Source organism: Protopterus annectens, chromosome 7.part1, assembly GCF_019279795.1.
Source record: "Protopterus annectens isolate FY-2018-M chromosome 7.part1, PAN1.0, whole genome shotgun sequence".
NCBI lineage: Eukaryota > Metazoa > Chordata > Ceratodontiformes > Protopteridae > Protopterus > Protopterus annectens.
In genome coordinates, this window is record NC_056740.1 from 182,370,014 (window position 1) to 182,387,933 (window position 17,920).

Here is a 17,920-nt window from a genome sequence, read left to right on the forward strand (position 1 = left end):
GGCGCCCGGGAACTCCCCGCTCCTGGTGAATCCCGGGGAATATGTTTATGTTCCTGTTACTTAAAAAGTGATAATTTCTGGATTTCCTTATGGCGTATACAAGGGGATTCATATTGAGTCTACATTTTATAGACATGAAAATGCTAAAAAAAATAATAACATAACATTATGCCTTGACTGTTTTGATAAAGGAATTTTGATGTCAACAAATAATATACTGAGTAAAAACAAACTATACACTTATCTTAAGGTAATTCACTGCATAAGGGAAAGAGTCAAAGATTACTTGATGTATGTAAATGAGGATAAACTAAAAATTATACTGGGTCTATATGAATATATAAGCTCCCAAGGTAAAATGTCACACAAAAATAGCATATCTAAATTATTTAAATTGTTTCTGAATAATAATTATTTTAAAATGAGTATTGGAATTGTCTTGATACCTGTTGATTAAATTAATTAGAAAGTGAAGAAAACAAAGCATAATTACTGAAATCATTTATTGGACAATCTTCTGTTACATATGGCAAAGTATTCCTGTGTAAATGCAGCCATAGGATTTGCATTGCTATGTACAAAGTCTATAAATTCAGCAAAGCAAACTCCTCAAAATGCTGGAGATGGTAAAAATAATATTAATAATAATAAAGCAGAATGGTCACACGTGTTTGTAGACTGCAGAAAGTTAAAACATAGTTAGAATTTGCTGTTTTTTCAAGGGATTAGAGGCAGGTGACTGTTCATTAATAAGAACCTTAGGTTTATTGAATATTCCCATCCCAAAAGGAATTAATAATAAGCAGCTTATAATGATTTGGAATCTTAGTTCTTACCAGGAAATTACATCTACAGGAAGGAAAACTAAATCTACACCTTTGTTTAATGAATTCTTAGAGTTAGTCACTGTTTTATGTAAAAAAACCCATAAATAAATAACAGAGAATGATACAGTGATCCACAAAAACGGGGCTACACTACACCACCCCCTTTTTCTCCATCCTTTCCCTTAAACTCTGAGAACCCCCCTCCCCAAAGAAACCACAATCCCCTTTTCCACTTTCAGAATTGAACTTAAAAAAAATTACTCCAAACCATATCAAACTGTACGAGTAATTGCCACACAGCAGGCCACTGTATTGCCTAATGAGCAGGATTCAAAATAAAAACACTATACACCAAAAGTTAACTAATACAAACTTTATTTCTACTGGCACCAAGAAAACTAACAAGCTAATAAACTTTGTCTGTTAGAAACAGAAAAGTAAATTCACTCTATTCTACTAAAATAAAAAGTTTAGCAGAAAATAAGATTAGGCAATACATTTAAAGAAAGTTATACATCACCGATAAAGGGAAAGCTTCATCCTGTCTTCAGTCTCAACTGGTAAGCCCCGTTGCAGTCTGGCAGGAGTTTTTATTGGGAAAATTGTCCTGGGCAGTTCGTCCCCTCCACAGGTGAGGCTTCTGCCCGAATGCAGAGAATCCCATCTATTTATAACCAGGTTGTTTACCACAAGTCATGAGAATCAGTACTTTCCCAGTGTAGGCCGGATCTTGCTAGAGCATTCTGTGGTGTTGGCCACCCACCCCAGAAGGAACAGCAAATCCTGCCAAGTACAATGATTCTGCAAATTTCAAATACTACACTGGAATATTCCAATAACCTTGCGAGATTTAGTACATTACTAGAAAACTCCATTCAAGTCATGTTTCATAACCAAAAGTAGTAAACAAAGTATGTTTCAGTACAGTGTTCCAGTTTGTGCGTTTGGTTTGAGAAATCAACATAATTTCCTTCCACATGTGGTAGCCAGTACTGGAATGGATACACAGGAGGTCCAAATACCAATGGAAAAGTTACAATTTGACACATTATTTTTGCATTTGTGACATTATAATGCATGATATAACCTGTAGAAAATTATCTGTGCATCTTGTTTTTTCAGAAAACAATCTTATCCAATTAGTATTAGGTATCCATTTGTTAAATAATTGTCTCCATGTATGTTCATTATTAAGCATTAACTTTGTCTGCACAAAATTCTTCTGTATTGAAACATAAAAATATTGTAAAGTACATGTTGTCCAGTTTACAAACTTAGTAACATTTTTGTCAAATTTCAAATTATGAACTACAGAAACATTAAATTGATCCAAAAATTCTTTTTCATAACTAACTAGCTGTTTTTGGGTATGCCAAACTGTAGGATTCCACTGTGCTTGTAAATGTATAATTTGTGAAACATCCTGACCCACAGTTTTGATTTTATTAGCTAAAACTTCAACACAGACTTCTCAACCAATCGGGGACAACTTTCAACAGAATCAGGGACAAGTCAAGGAAAATCAGGGACAATCAGGGACACTTTTAAAATATTAGTGCTATTGAAACATTGACAGAATCAGAGCATATGAATTAATACAAATTTTCTGAAGTAAAAGAAGTCTACAACTGTTTATTATTGTCATTATTCATTAAGTGTAATTCACCACCTTTCCTCCAAAAGTCACTAGTTTTAGAAGGGATTAAGAGGGATAGAGCTAAAATTTGCGTCAAAATCAGGGACGTCCGTGAAAATCAGGGACAGTTGAGAGGTATGCATGGCATTTAAAGTTCCTAACCTTGTACCAATACCTCCTAATAAGGTGCTATACCAAGCTCATTTCTGTCTGCATTTACCTGTGTTTGGGAAAGTAACATTAAAATGCAGTACAGTTTTTTGATATGTCTGTCCTACATATTTACATGTAGAAGGCACTTTAATTATTTGCTCAAAGTGAGCCTTGGGGTGGTTGTTCAATATAGTTATTTGAGAGGCCTATATTCCATTTATAATCTGAGTTGTGTTCATGCAAAACAGTACTGTAATGTTCTGTAAATTATTATTATTATTATAAATATCAGTTCCGTTCTGGCAAAAGTAGTAATTTTCTCTGTATGTCTGTTCATATTTACAATTACAACATCTTACGTCTGTGTAATTTTGAATTATTACTGTAGCTTGTCTGTCATCTAGTAACTGAACATAAAGATGCCCTCTTCTTACCCTCCAAATGGTTAAATTTTCTTCAAAAGTCAAATTGATAGTAGGACATCCTTGCCCAGTGGGACAGGTAAAATTCCCTTGTGTTCTATTTTGTGTATTAGCAACCCATCCCCACTGGAATACGTTGAATTAATTTTAATTGCTTTTACTCCTGGTGTTACGCACTCCACCTAAGGGGCTTCATACAACGTGAGACTAACAATAATTAGCATTGGAATTAAAATCTGAAATCAAAAGAAAACAGCATGATTATTCTCATAAATAACACCGATCTGCTGGTATATATTCCCATTTTTCCTTTTCTGGTCTAATAATTAAAACAATATTATCATTCCCAGCAGCAATAACTTATGCTTGTTCAGGTTGTTTATTGGGTTCATGGACCCATATTTTTGCACCTGAATTGATTTCATGTGTACTAGATATCTGCTCTCTCTCGAAGGCAGCAACAGGCGATGACTGCCCTCTGGTGACAGTGCCGCCTAATACAGGTACAGTAAATATTTGGGCTACCCTATCCTTTTTCTGTACATGAGCATTCTAATCTAAAGTATTTAACAAAATAATTTTAAGTTCCCCTTGATAACCTGTTTCAATAACTCTATTTACAACCTGAACACCTTTCAAAGCAAGTGTTGATTGAGGCACTATCCAACCAAAATGCTTTGTTGGAATTTGAATTCCAATTCCAGTCTCAATCAGCTGAACTGTCCTTGGCGGTATTTTACAAGGATTCATTGAAAATAGACTCAATCCTGCAGTCTCAGGCGTAGCTCTGGTAGGAGCTAATGCACCTGCTTGAGTTTCCCAATATGTAATTGTTTCAGTCGTCACATATGGTTTGATCTGCAACACTGGAGTTAACATTGTCATTAATGGTGTTTCTGTTTCTGAAATCAGTCTATTATTTAAAATCTGTAATGCCATATTTAAATTATCGTGGGTCTATATCATAAGAGCGAAAGTTCAAAAAAATGAACGCTCTTATGATCGAAAATGATGGACATTGAAACACTTTTCTGGGGTCACAGTACAGTGAGGATAGGAATATTTGCCCTTTGTTCACTGTAGTGCGACCTTGGAGTTGGAATATATTTTACCGGGGGTGTGGGGGGCACAGCCCCCCACAATATAACGTTCAATGTTTGTGCCTTTTTGAGGTTTGAGTGTTCATTTTTTTTAACTTTTGCTCTTATGATATAGACCCCTTATCTCTCCAGTTTTGCAGAGTCCCATTTCCTAATTTTCTTAATTGGTCTTTAAGTAAGCCATTCATTCTTTCAATTAACCCTGCTGCCTATGGATAATAGGGTATATGAAATACCCATTCAATATTATGTTTTTTTTTGCAAATCCTGTACCATTTTCCCTTAAAATGGGAACCATTGTCACTCTGTATTTGCAAAGACATTCCATAATACAAAATTATTAAATCTAAAGTTCTTAAAGTACTTACCTGTGTCGCTCGTCGGCATGAAAAACCAATAAGATACCCAGAATAAGTATCTACCTCTGTACATATATATTGACAGCCTTTATTTAATGGTAAAGGATCAACATAATCAATTTGCCGTATTTGTCCTGGTAACTTTCCTTGTCCTATATGTCCCCGAACCATATGAGGTATGGATCTTTGTTGAGTATGCTGACATATCAGGCATTCTAATATAATAGTTTTAATTAAGTCTAATGAAAGTGCAATTCCTCTTGTTTGTGCCCACCTGTAAGTGGCCTTTTCTCCCAGGTGCCCGCACTTCTGATGTGCCCATTTTGCCATCCCCATTTGCTCAGAATCATCTGGTATATTAGCTTTTGAAATTCTCATTTGTTCATCTGTAACATAATTAAACCACCTTTCTAGAGAATCTGCAGAACAATGTGCATCAACATGAAAAACTGTTACAGTACCTTGATTTATCATTTCCCAAATCGATTGCCATAATTATTTTCCCCAAATTTCTTTTGAATTAATTTTCCAGTCATTCTTCTGCCAGGTAGGCAACCAGGTTGCCAATCCATTTGCCACTGACCAAGAGTCAGTATAACTATGACATGTACCTGGCATCTCCTGTTTCAGTGTTTGATATACAGCATATAATTCTACATACTGACTACTTTTACCATTCCCTGAGGTTGTTAAAATTCTCTTAGTCACTGGATACAGCTTTCCAACATCTTTTATTTCCTACATATTTTGCTGACCCATCAGTAAACCAAACATGTTTACATTGTTCTAATGGTACCTGTACATATGGCATGCCCCATTTTACCGGGGACTCACTGAACTGGTTCAGCCTTGTCAGTAACAGATAGTTGTTGATCTATTGGTATTTGAGCCGCTTTTTCATCTAACATTGCTACCCCATTAATTCCAGGTTAACTTGAGAAATAGGATTTCCCGTCTCACTAATTAAATATGTCAATATTACCATTTTATAAGCTGCAGAGGCTAACTTAATAATCTTATTTCTAACAGAAACTGTCAAAGGACATTGTAGTAATGTATCAGAGCCCCCTACAAGCAAAGCAGTTTTCATTGTCTCTTCTTTAATTCTTTGAATAGCATCTCGTAACATGTACCATGGCCTATCATTAGAAGGCCAATCCATTTCTGTTGGATATTTTTCAGCACAGCAATTTGCTATAATTTTGAAAAGACTTGCCATTTCACCTTTGTTATAATTTCAAAATGCATCCTGCACTGATGGATCATTACTTAACATACTAAATCTTTTAGTATCTATTCTATCCATTTCTATTCCAGCAGCCCCAAATTCATAAAGTCTCACTATCCATTCTATTAATGATTCTCCAGATTTTTGTTTAAATCTTTCAGTCAAATCATTTATTTCCTGTTGAGTAAAGTCTTTGTAATGAAATTCTTCCTGCCCTCCTTGGAGCCCTTGTGCCCCATTAACCATTTGCTGCCGTCGTCGAAGAATTGGTTTTCCCTTTCCTGGTCCCCCTTTATTCTGTTCTTCCTCTCCTGGGGAGATACTATTTTGATTATCAGAGTCTGAGTGGGACGGAGAATCAGAATTCCAGATATCTCCATCCTAGTGGTCTGGGTCCCAGTCAAAACCTACCTTCGCTATTGACATTTGTACTTTCTTTTTATTAACTTCACCTCTTCGTTTCCGATATTTATATCTTGCTACTCGTATTTCAGCCTTTTCGGTTACATGCTGATACATGTCAGTTTTGTCTGCTAACAATTTAATCTGACACTGTAAAATTACATTTTGTTTTTCTAACTCTACTCTCTGTTTCTCCATTTGTTTTATTTGTTTGCACTAACGTATTTTGTCTTCATGTAATGTTCGGTATGCAGTCAAGAGGATCCAGCTCTGGCTGCATACGGCACTCAATTCTTTGCCTCTTTCCACTAAAACCTTTTGTAAGCATGCTTGCACCGAACCTGGTTCGGCATCCTTTAAAAAAAATCCCAATTCTCACTTAATCCTGTACCCTTTGACCATTCCAAACCTAGTGTTTGTACAGGTCCTAATCCCATCCTGGGATTTCTATCTCAAAAACCGCTATGTCCTTCTTACTTTTCCTTTTAAACATTTCAAATCTTGCCGACTACGCCAAAAATAATGTATTGCCTAATAAGCAGGATTCAAAATAAAAACACTATACATCAAAAGTTAACTAATACAAACTTTATATCTACTGACACCAAGAAAACTAACAAGTTAATAAACTTTGTCTGTTAGAAACAGAAAAGTAAATTCACTCTATTCTACTAAAATAAAAAGTTTAGCAGAAAATAAGATTGGACAATACATTTAAAGAAAGTTATACATCACCGATAAAGGGAAAGCTTCATCCTGTCTTCAGTCTCGACTGGGAAGCCCTGTTGCAGTCAGGCAGGAGTCTTCATTGGGAAAACAGTCCTGGGCAGTGCATCCACTCCACAGGTCAGGCTTCTACCTGAATTCGGAGAATCCCATCTATTTATAACCAGGTTGTTTACCACAAGTCATGAGAATCAGTATTTTCCCAGTGTAGGCTGGATCTTTCTAGAGCATTCTGTGGTGTTGGCCACCCACCCCAGAAGGAACAGCAAATCCTGCCAAGTACAATGATTCTGCAAATTTCAAATACTCCACTGGAATATTCCAATAACCTTGCGAGTTTTAGTACATTACTAGAAAACTCCATTCAAGTTATATTTCATAACCAAAAGTAGTAAACAAAGTATGTTTTGCAATCAAATGTAACTTGCTGAAATCATCAGAATGTTCCGGAACAGAGCATCATCTCTTATGCCTGCCCAGAAGACTAGAATGTTTCAGAACATAACATCATTCTATATATCAAAAAGAAATAAGAAAGAATAAAATGAATGTCGAGATATGTGAGGCAACAGTCAAATAATCACACTCTCTCAATGTTCCCCTCTTTTGTATCACATTCGTATCACAGCCACATCACCCAAGGGCCCCTAAATCTGAACTATTACTTTCTCTCAACTACTAATACCCCTCAACTCCACCTCTCCCACCCTCCCCTGCCCTGACTCTCATTACCCAACAGCATTCCCAGAATGATGTAAATCTGAAATATAGTCATGCAAAATTGTAAAATTTACATTTCTCAAATAATTGTTGCTACATATATGAATTCCTAATGTACAGTTTTATGTATTTTTATGTGCTGTTCAATTTTTTTTTATTTTTGATATGTACACCTCACTGCCACTCTGTTACACTTTTTTCCTCTTTGGGTATTATTTCACCTGATCAGTACCTACAAGTAGCCAATTATATCCTGGACACAAAGTGTTAGGGGTTGCAATCAAGAGCTACAGTTACTTTTTTTTCTGTACTAAATACCAAGTATGGAAAGGCACTTGAATTTAAAAAGCCCCCAGTGGTCATTAATCCTTAATTATCTATGAATCAATGATATCGATAAACTTTGTTACTTGTAACTTGATTATCTCCCTTTCTTTGTACATATTGTACATATTATAAATTTAAAAAATACTGAAAAATAAACAGTGAAATGTTTACTTTGTAATATATTTCTGTTCACCGTGTTCAGGCCACCCAGCAGTGTGAACTCTGGCTCTAGGAGATGATCACTGTTGATGTGATACCCCACCCCCATGTCCATCATGAAAAAGGTGGTTGATGCTGATGCTAATGCCATGTAATATGCAAACATGTTTTATTTTACATGCTGTTGGTGATCTGTATGTTTTATGCAGTATTTGCACTTCTGCAATTTTTGACTATGTGCTATGCAATGTTTTTCTGTTAATGTATGTAGAGCTTTTTAGCTTCTATTGAAAAGGAGCTCTATTTTGACTCAGTCAGACTATCCCCATTAATAAATGCAATAAATAACTAAGTAAAAGAATTCTTAGAAGAGACCAAGTGCTGCAAAGCAGTGAATGGAGCACCATCGAAAAAAAAAGTTGAAAATTTGCTGACAGTTTTATCATGTATCCCACCAAGTAGCCCCAACAGACACAAACCTAAGTAATCATCCTATGGCAGTAGATTCCAGGAAAAAAGATTGCCAAATAAGTAGCGTATCCTTACCGAAATCCTTAAAATCTAACACAGGAAACAAAACACTTGCATCTTCTCCAAAAAGTACATTCAAGGTAACAAGAAAGATCAACTGTTTTTGCACTCCATGGATGCAAACAGACAGTTACTTTTTATTTATGTAAAAGCATTGTATTTCTTTAAGACTTTCTTTGAAAATAGCAGTTAACATAATAAACCAAACAAATGCAGTCTTACTACCTGAATAAGACATAAGTCCTGTTTTATCATGATAGATCAGTTGATGAAAAGTTTCCATGTGGTTTACCCAGCACTATTAATGGGATATGGCATCTGAAACTACTCCTTCCACTGGAAAGAACAGGCAGCCCTGCAGTGTACCTTAGCTTAACACTTGTCAGATGCATGAAATGTCAGTATGTTTTCATTAAAACTCAGTTAGCTGCATGTGACTCTTTTCTGTTATTTAGGTCTGCTGCAAAACTGAGGAAGTCATTATAAAAATAGATCCGGAGAGTAACCTTTGTACCATGGACTATTAGTCTGGCATTTTTCTTGCCCTCAAATAGAGTTTTACTTTAGTGTTTTATTGCATGAAGATAGCAAATGCAAAGGTTCGGGAAAGAACTGGAGAGCATGTGAGACATTACCCATTTTAAATAAATGCAAAAGTAATGGCTGAAATCAAGCTGTCTGTAGTCCTGACTCCCAAGGGACGACTGTTATATTTTCAAAAACAAAGCCATACACTGATGCCATCATTTCTGATGTCAGAGCAGTATTCATCTAGTAGCCAGTGTCAGCTGAAAGTGCCTTTCTCTGTGCTGTACTGATTTTAAATACAGCTAAACTAACAGGCAAAGGATTTCAGATCACAAGAGTGCAACATTCTAAGTGTTACTTGCCACAGCCTAACTCGGACCTCATGAAGATCCAAATCTCCCTTTACAAATCCAACTCTTACTTCACTGCTACCTACAGATCCCTGTCAGTGTCACACCTGGATCACAACAATTAGCTCAAATCCATTGATGCATTAAATGTCAAACCAAATATCTTCTTACTAGGAGACATCAAATACTCAAGCATCGATAGGCACACTCATAACTGTAAAAATAGTTATACTTGTAATTTCCTAGACTTTATTAATATCAATGCACTGTAGCAAATTGTAAAACTACCCACTAAAGGCTCTAATATACTTAACCTGGTCCATACTGACCTGGAGTCCACCTGAACCCTACCTTGCTTCTCCCCATCCCTGGTTAAGTCTGACCAGAAATCAGTCATTTTCTCTATCAGGTCTAGTGGGTCCACACTACCTCCAAATAAGACCATCTTTAGAGACTTCTCCAAGGCAGACCTACTTCAGCTCATAGAAAACCTATGCAAATTTTCCTACAATCCCTTGCAAATGAACCCAACTGAGGGATGTTGTACTTACCTTTGACATTTACCAGCACCAGAACAGTTGCACAGAAGAGTCACTACCCATCCACCCTAAATATAACTGGAAACTCAGGAATAAACCTCTCTGGTTGAACTCCTATATTAATAATCTGTACAACAAAAGAAGGAAAATAATGAAAAGTTTCAAGGAATCCCCATCTACCTACTTCAACACTACACTGAAACTCTGTACAACAAAAGAAGGAAAATAATGAAAAGTTTCAAGGAATCCCCATCTACCTACCTCAACACTACACTGAAACTCCGTACAACAAAAGAAGGAAAATAATGAAAAGTTTCAAGGAATCCCCATCTACCTACCTCAACACTACACTGAAACTCCGCACAACAAAAGAAGGAAAATAATGAAAAGTTTCAAGGAATCCCCATCTACCTACCTCAACACTACACTGAAACTCCGCACAACAAAAGAAGGAAAATAATGAAAAGTTTCAAGGAATCCCCATCTACCTACCTCAACACTACACTGAAACATGCCAGCAAGGAACTAAAAAACCCAATTAGAAAATGGAAGGCAGAGAATGAACTTAAGGTCGTTACAGATTCCAAAGAAAACTACAAATCTTTATTCAGTTATGTCAGAAAATTAAAGAAAAATACCCATGACTGCACTGAGCTCATCCATAATAATAATATCACCCATTCTGACACCAAGGGTATAGCTAATGTGTTAGCTGACAAATTTAGTGCTAACTTTACCCCTCCTACCAACATTGCTATCCTTCAGAATTTAGTTTCCCCTGTCAAATGCTAAAAATAATACTTCCATGGGATGAGACAACATAACAGACTACATTCTCATTGATGCCAAGTATGCATTTACTGAGCCTTTACTGAAATGGTTCAACCTCAACCTATCTACAGGGTTCATAGGTTCATAGGTTCATAGGTTCATACTAGGCTATCTGCCCGAGGGCATTTACAAGCCTAGCCCATAGTTTTGTGGCTTAAGCCACCCCTTTAGTATGGGGAACTATACCCATTATTTTGCTGTGCCTCTGTTGAGCAGTGACACTGAGGTAATCCCTGGGGTATATCTGCGATCTCCCATCCATTGGTCAAGATTTCTCTTGAACAAGGCCAGCGAGGTGCTCTGCCTCACATATACCGGGATTTTATTCCACAGCATAGGGAGTCTTTGGGTGATGAATCTATCCCTCCAGCACGCCCTATTAATAGCCGTGTCGAGGTTTAAGTCTCCCGCCCTTGTGGCTCTGACGGATCTAGACTTTTTGAGGTGAAGCATATTCATCAAATCTGGGTTTGACATGGCCTTGTATGTTAGGCAAAGGTCACCTCTGCGCAAGCCGTGCGACTGAATAGAGCTGGAGTTCTTTCAGTCGGGCAGCATAGGACAGATGTTTGAGACCCTTTATCCTTTTGGTGAGGAACTTTTGTGGCCTCTCCAGCTGCTGCAAGTGTCGGGTCAGATACATTCCGAATGGGGCATTGTATTCAATCATTGGTCTGATGAGTGATGAGTATAGGGAGACTATGACCTCCCTTGATCTAGATGAGAATCCCTTCATGATAAGGTGGGCAATGTAGAAGGTCTTCCTAACTACTTTAGCTACATGGGTGTCGAATGACAGACTACTATCAACCTGGGTCCCCAGGTCCCTGATAACTTCTTCTGTACTCAGTGGATTGCCACCTATTTGGTAGCTAGGGGTAACCTTGTTTTTCCCGAAGGGTATGACTATGCATTTTTGGCATTTAACTTTAGGCCATGGCTCTGGCACCAGTTATCCATTTCTGTGAGACCCTTCTGAAGGATATCTGTGTCAGATGTGTTTTCTACTATGGCGCCCAGTTTGCAGTCATCTGCAAACTTTGTCAGCCATAACCCTCCTGTGTTTGCTTGTACTTGGAAAAGTAGATGCCAAACAAGAGTGGGCCCAGGACTGAGCCCTGTGGTACACCACTTGTGACAGGCTTTGAGTCTGACATGGCGCCAGCAACTCTGACCCTGTGGGTTCTGTCACTCAGCCAGTTTGCAACCCATCTTGTGATGTATGGGTTAACATTTAAGCTGATGAGTTTTTCAATGATACCCGAGTGGGGTATTGTATCAAAGGCCTTAGCCAGATCGAGGTAGGCTGTATGGACTGCCTTTCCCTCATCAATGGCTTTGGTGACTGTTTCGAAAAAGTCAACCAAGTTTAGAAGGCATGATCTGCCTTTGACAAAGCCAAACTGGGATGGATCCAAAGTCTGCAAATTCCCTATGTCTTTATTTATGAGGTCCATTATGATCCTCTCCATGGCTTTGCAGATAAGGCTTGTCAAGCTAATGGGACGGTAATTTCCAGGGTCGGTGGAGGCACCGCCTTTGTGAAGTGGGACCACAGTTGCAGTGCGCCACTCCCTGGGTACATATCCAGAGGTAAGACTATGATTAAACAGCTGTCCTAGCTGTGGGTTTAATTCCTCGTTGAGTTCGTGGAGCACACAGCCGGGGACACCATCAGGTCCCATGGATGCTGTGTTATTTGCTTTAGAGAGAGCAGTTCTCACTTGGGCGTTGGAGATGGTTGGGGGCTGCAATCGCTTGGTATAGATATCTCTCCTTTTGGGGAGGGGAGAAATTTGCACTGAACCTGTCAGCCAGTATGTTGGCAATGTCTGTAGGATCAGTAATCTTCACATCATTATGAACTAGTTCTGAGCATATCTGGGAGTTTCCTCCCAGGTTTCTAACATAGCTAAAGAAGGCCTTATGATTGTCTTTTGAGTCTTTAGCTATTTTTCTCTCAAAATTTGCTTTGGATGATTTTATGAGAGCTCTTAGTTTTTACTTATAGTGATCAAGGGTGTCTTACCTTTTAAGGATTTTGCTCTATCTTGTAGTAGCTTCCTCCTTTTGTTGTAGAGTTTGTTTATGGCTGGGGTCCACCAGAGTGGATGCTTGCCTTTGGTACAAAGAGTCTTTGTTTTGCTTGGGATTGCCTTATCCATGCAGTCCTGCAGGTGCTGGTAGAAGGCATTTGTAAGTGATTCAGCGGCTTGAGTACTGTTTTCCGTCGGCTCGGGGCCTTAAAGGAGACCACACTAGTCTTTAGAAGTGTGAAGTCGGCTTTCGAGAAGTTCTTTACTGTGGTCTTTTTATTTCAGGTGGGGTGGGATGAGGACCTCCAGCGAGATTAGTTTGTGATCTGATCTCACCAGTGAGGGGTATACTTCGGTGTTGAACATTGTGCTCCCATGTTCGTGATGATGAGATCAAGTATGTTTTCTCCTCTTGTGGGGATGGTGACTAGTTGTTCCATGGCATTTGAGTTTATGAATTCCAGGAACTTTTGGGCTAGGGTGTTTGGGCTTGAGTAGTGTTCCCAGTCTATATTAGGGTAATTGAAGTCACCTAGTATGATGGTGTTTGGTGATACATTTATCCCTCTAGTGTTTTCAGGAAGGCCATGTGAGGTTCCTGAGTTTGTGAGGGTGGCCTGTAACATGCTACAATTTGCAGAGCAGTCTTGCCTATGGTTAATTGCACCTGGATGGTCTCCGATGCATCGTGCGTTGCCACCAGTCTTGAGGTGTGGGTGTCTTTGATGAATATGGATACCCCCCCCTCCTTTCTTGGTATTGTCCGGATTTTGGGGCCGGAACGCATGATAAGAGGTAAAACCTGATAGTGCTGGGGTGCTCTCAGGAGCCTTGAACCAGGTTTCTGTCACTGCACAGACATCGATGTTCTCCATACTGAGAAGGGCCTCGAGTGCGTGCATTTTGAGATTTAGACTTCTGGCATTGAGCAGCATTACCCTTAGTTTTTTCCTTTTTTGTGTTCTAGGGTGGTAGGTTTAGAATTTGAGCCTTGCCTAAAAAGGCACTATGGGGATGGCAAGAGCCTTTGCCAATATCCGGAATCCCAGGGGTGACAGGTGCAAGCCGTCCCTTGCGGCAGCGTGGCTTGTCCAGCATGTCATCCCAGGCAGACAGACATTGGATCCCCTTTGAATGACACCAGAGTTTAAGCCAATTGTTAAAGCTGATCATCTTATCTCTGTATTGTGGCATCATTCTTGGTGAAGGTAGGATACTGCTCAAGGTCAGGGTCATACCTGCCTGGGCTACATAATCAGAGAGCTCCTCAATGTCTCTTTTCATGTAGTCCACGGAGGCACGTCTCAGGTCCTTTACACCAGCGTGGACAATGACTGAGTCATATTTGTACCTGCTGTTGAGAGACCTGAGTGCTTGCGTTATGTGGCGGATTCTAGCGCCCGACAGGCAGCTTACTGTGACCTTCTCCTTACTCAGTCTGGTGAGCGGACGTCAGTGTGTCTGACTATGGAGTCACCAATGACTAGTGTGTCTGGCATTGTGTTTGGCCTTAAGGGCTGTGACTGTTTGACACTCTGACTGTGAGGTCTATGTGTTGCAGGTGTTGTGTTCTGAGGTGGTGGTTGTTTGGGTGTCTGCTTTGGTGGCCTCTGCTGTTTTGGTAGATTTTTGATCAGAGCCGCCAGTATGTCTTTGTGTGTTTATGTGTATGATTTGAGGTTGTGATGGTACTATGTGAGACTGGGTCTATAGTGTGTGTGGTAACCTTCTCCTCCTGACTGGTCTTGCCAGTCCTATGTTGAGAGAGCTCAGCCTCCAGTTTGGCCGTATAGTTGCATCTCTCGCATGTATTTGTGTTTTGTGGGAGGAGGAGAGGGTTGTCTGTGTACATGAGGCAATTGTAACATTGTCTCAATATTCCCAGGTTCACCAGCTGAGCAGGAGAGGACACTAGCAACTGATCCCTCGACATGCTAGAAGGACTAGACAAAAAACTTTAAAAGAGATTCCGGGGACGTGAGTGACCGAGAAATGGGGTTTGCCTTTTTGGGGTGCTATCTATAAGAGTGCCGTATCAAGGTAATAAGTACTGTAGGAACAAGTGCTAGGTTTAACAGATAGAGAAAAGTCTACTTGGAGTCAAGTAGAGATGATCTTTTTAGGTATTAGAGAAAGTGCTAGTAACAGGGATGCTTAAAGGTAAGATTGAAAAGAATGCACTCTGCAGTGTGCACTAGAGAAGTTAGATATGAAAGTAGGTAACTTGAGTTTTACCTGTTTAAAAGTTAAGGTTTAGTGGAGAGTTACTATTTTTAAAACAGCAAGATGGACTGAAAGGGGTGGTTACTTTTGTATTTTGGTACTATGAAATACTGTAGGATGGCCAATAAATTTAAATAATTGAAGGGGTGGGATTTCAAAAGTGATGGTTTTGTGATTACTCACATAAGCCAGTGAAAGTAGAGAGAAATGAGATATATGGTCAGATTAACATAAGAGGCGGGCAACTAGAAAGACAGTGGTATTTAACAAGACAACTTAAATGGGTGGGAGGGAGGGAAAAAATTCTGCCTGACTCAGAACAGAGAGCTGTGGTCTCTTTTGAAGTTTTAATATGCTGTTAAACAGAATGCAAGCAAAACACAAGGTAAAGGAAACAAACTACAGTATTCAAAATATAGAAAGACAACACAGAAATACAAAAAATAACAGCAAACTAACCTTTCCTTCACAGCAAAGTGTAGCAGAGTCTGGATGAGCCTTTCTGGTAAAGCTCTGAAATGTTTTAGTTTACTCCTTAAATAGAAATTTTAGTTCCTAGCTCCACCCCCTCTGTTAACAAGTGATTAACCTTAAGTGACCTTTTCTGTCTTATGAATGAGTCCTTAATTAATCAGTTCTTATTTCTGCCTGACTCAGAACAGAGAGAGCTGTGGTCTCTTTTGAAGTTTTAATATGCTGTTAAACAGAATGCAAGCAAAACACAAGGTAAAGAAAACAAACTACAGTATTCAAAATATAGAAGGGTTTGTTACTGATGCCTGGAGAATGGCCATTGTGACTCCTCCACATAAAGGTGGCCTCTCTACAGACCTGGGTAATTACAGACCCATCAACCTCGCCAGCATTATATGGAAAGCCATGGAGCATATAATACAGATCTCATTTATGCAGAAATATTCAACTTAACTGGTTTGGATCCTAAACAGTTTGGTTTTATGTAGGGCAGATCCTGTCTCCTAAACCTAGTAAGCTTCTATGAAAAGACTACAGGGACTGTGGATAGTGGTGACTTTGTGCACCCTGCTCATATCAACCTGGCTAAGGATTTTGACACTACCCCCCATGATGATATTATTGAAATATAAGGTGATCTTAATGTAAAGCCCTACATTGTCTGCTGCATTGCAAACTGGCTATCCAAAAGACCCCAAGTTGTGACAGTTGGTGGTTCCCTCTCTAAATGTAACTAATGGTGTGTCAAAGGGATCAGTTCAGGGCCATCTTCTCTTTGGCATTTATTTTGCAGGCATCCAAACCAATATCAAAGAAGTGTGATTGACTAAGTTTGCTGATGACTGCAAACTGGGGACTGTTAAGAGCTGATTCACTGATACAAAATATCTCCAGCAAGTTGAAGTGTATGCACATCCATGATGCATCAAGTTGAAGTGTATGCACATCCATGATGCATCAAAAATAGTCTCAAACTAAGTGAAAAGGGAAGCATTGTAGCATTTGGCAGAAATGTTGTTCCCAGCTGATGTGTTATAAATCTTACTTTTCTTTGAAGTGATATGGTCATAAGAGATCAAATTACTTGTGTGGATAGCTTTTTCACATTTGATCATCTTGTTTGTATGTTTCTACCACATTCATGAAATCCTTCTATCTGGTCAAGTTAATTTCCAAGAAAATATCTTCAAGATCCAAAGACATCATCCTACAACTGCTCTCCTCCCTTATCAGACCCATTAGTGAATAAAATAATCGCATTGGTACGTGCAAATCCAAGCATATTGCTCAAATGGAAAAGTCACAAAGATTTATAACCACAAAAGTTAAAGGTCTTAAATCCTTCCACTACCCTGATAGATTGGCAGGACTGTCTTTATACTCAGAAGTCTATAGGTTGTTCTAAGGTGACCTTTATCGTGCTTTTTGAACGATGAAAGCCTCAGTCCTTTTTGACCTCCACTTTCTTCCCAAACCTCTGGTTCTACAAACACCCACATTAAGGATTTAAAAGTGCACCAATAAATAAACAAGAGTCACTGGAACGATAGGTTCCTAACATGACATATTCCTTACCTATGGAATAAGTTACCACTACAGGTCAAGGAAAGCACTACTTTGCCTGCCTTTAAGGTTAGTCTTGATAACTGGCTGGGTGGACACAAATTTACACCAGGGTTGTCATGTACAGCCTTGCTCACTTAATCTATTAAGTGCTCGAAAAGGGTGGCAAACCATTTAAATTTGTTTTCTTAAAGGCGTATATACCTAGACACCTTATGGTCCCTATGATCAGTTGCCTATTATGTTCCTATGTATACTGTGTTATTTATTTTTTAATGACCTTTTTGTGCCTTCCTGCAATAACATGTATAATAGAATGGTCAGACTGGTAGGAGTAAATGTTAGGTGATAAAGCTTTGTACTATGTATAGAAGACAGTCTAAGAAAATCTTGTCAGTGTCACTTATTCTTAAGAGCTTAGTTCTTGCACTGTAAGGCACGGTATTCTCCAATATTTTAGTCATCCGAGTAAGCAAAGACATCTCTTAACCTCCTTCCTGATCGCATGACTTTCATACTTGGACAGCAACATTTCTAAATCATTGATAGTGTGGGCCACGTCACTGACAATGAGAGCCGTACCAAATATTCCTCTTCTTTATTGTAGTGATCTCCTTGCAGGAGTATACCATATTATTTAACTGACTATGTTGTGTACAGATAAAGATGCCCTTCCCACATTTCTCAGGACTGATCACAGGATTGGAATGTCAGTTTCAGAGACAAGTACTGCTTGAATTCAGAATATTGTGTTTTTAATTAGCATTGGTGGTATTGCTCTGAAAA

The 17,920-nt window shown here is 38.8% G+C and overlaps 1 protein-coding gene across 2 annotated transcripts in view; it reads left to right on the forward strand.

The window, feature by feature from the left end:
- The window catches only part of PLXND1 (plexin D1), an 817,829-nt gene that overhangs the window by 310,743 nt on the left and 489,166 nt on the right, over positions 1-17,920 (forward strand). The window lies entirely within an intron of this gene.